Source organism: Geospiza fortis, unplaced genomic scaffold (assembly GCF_000277835.1).
Source record: "Geospiza fortis unplaced genomic scaffold, GeoFor_1.0 scaffold118, whole genome shotgun sequence".
Taxonomy (NCBI): Eukaryota; Metazoa; Chordata; class Aves; order Passeriformes; family Thraupidae; genus Geospiza; species Geospiza fortis.
In genome coordinates, this window is record NW_005054380.1 from 3071750 (window position 1) to 3073761 (window position 2012).

Genomic DNA, 2012 nt, shown 5'->3' on the forward strand with positions numbered 1-2012 from the left:
AGGAATGCAGTAAATGACACACAGGCAGGATAAAGGTAACACTGGAGCATCTCCTGCTTTGGTACCAGTCTGTGCAGCTCTATCCAGGGTGGTCATTTCTGACAGACTCTGTTGTGTCCTGAAGAACTGCTGTTCTTGGTTTTTGGGACAGAGCCCAACATCTTTGCACTTTCATACGACAGCTCTTATTAGTTTGTAGTCCTGAGTGAAGTGTCTATACACTCCAAAACAAATAATGATCTGTCTACCCCCCAAAATCAATGGGAATGTGGCTGTTCCAGACATTGTAAGAGTCAAGACCTCTGTGTTTCAGCTCTCTGAGGCAGAGAATGCCTTAATTCCATGGGCCATGGAATCCATACAGTGAACACACTGACACCCTGCTGTTCACAACTATTCTGCATTCTTCAGACATATTCTACCTACACTTTAATTTTTTCCAGTGCATTTGTTTTCTTTTAACAGCTGAGTCTAGACCTAGGAACTGCCTGAAAGAAATATGTTTTTAAGCTTTGATGCTGTTTCTGATTATAAGTAGCTCTGACTTTATAACAAAATGCTTAATTTCATTTATTTTTTATGCACCTCCTCATTATCAATGCAGTCTTTATTTTTTCCAAGGCAGTCTTTTCTCTCAGCACATTTTCTGTAGATTTAAACCTAAAATTATCACTGATCCTATCTGAATGGTTTACTCTTCCCTCAAAACTCCCTCACGTCTTTTTTGTTTTGCATTTCAACCTGGAAACAGGCTCTAATTTTTCTTTCTTCCCTTAACATCCTCAAGTGTCTCCTAATTCCTGAGTGTTTTGAAACATATCAGTCTATTTACATAGAAATTTTAGTGCCAACAGCTAAGTTTTAAAATGCAATTCTTACATTAGCAAGTATTCTTTCTTCCTACCCGCATCTATGCATGTAAATAACAAATGCTGAGTACAGGTGGAGCTTGGAGTGAAAGTGTGGCACAATTTGCCTGCATTAGGAGTCAGAGTTCCCAGAGCTCCAGTCAGAGCTGGACCATGTCCTTGCACCAACAATTAACACATTCTTGTCTCCATATGGATCCAATGACAGCACCAAGATGTTTCACTGGGTTACAGCCTCTTTAGGAATGAGAACAAACTATCAAATTCCACAAAAACGTAAGACGGCTTTCCAGCTCTCTTAAATCTTGACTCTGAATCTGAATCTTGACTCTAGGGAACCTCCCTGTACAACTGTCCCTCTCATGTTAGCCTGATGGTACAAACGGGTGAGGAAGGAGATGTCCAAGTAGAGGAAGGTAAACCTAGAGACCACTTGAATGTGTGGGTTACCTTTTCCCCTCCCTCTGTTTCAGTTAAAACACAACTGAAGGCAGCGTTCTGGGGTCTGCACAGCCTTTCATCAGATGCCAAGAGAAGTATCATTCCAAGGTTTCTTGTAGGGTTTCTCCTTCTTCAAAATTTTGTAATTCCTGCTTGCGTTTCTGCCCTCCTCGGGCAATAGCAAAAAGACTTTTAGACTTGGGACACACCATACAGGCGTGAAAAATGCATTTATTTTATGATTGGCTTTTCACAAATATTAAAATGAATATTATATGTGTTATGTTAGGAAGTTACGCTGTGTTAATTCTCTTAAGTAGTGTGTTAAATATAGTTTTAGGTTATAAAAAATGATAAAATATAAACTATGTTATGTAGGATACTTTTTTTTAAAGAAAGGACTCACAGCGAGATAGCAGCCACAGGACACCTAAATCTGTCAGAGAAAGAGAATTTATTGCCTTCTTATCAGAAGAAACAAACTTCTTCCTGCCTCGAAGGCGCTGTTAGGATTCAGAGGAAGAAGTTGACACTGCCCAGGCAGAATCCTGTGTTTGAGTGGAATTTATGCATCATGTATGAGGTGTATGAATATGCAACAGGCTGTTGCTTTTAAGGGTTAATCCTCTGTTAACGTGGGTCCTTTCTTGGGCTTATGTTGCCCAGAAAATGGCACCCAGATGTCCATAACTCTTTGTCTCT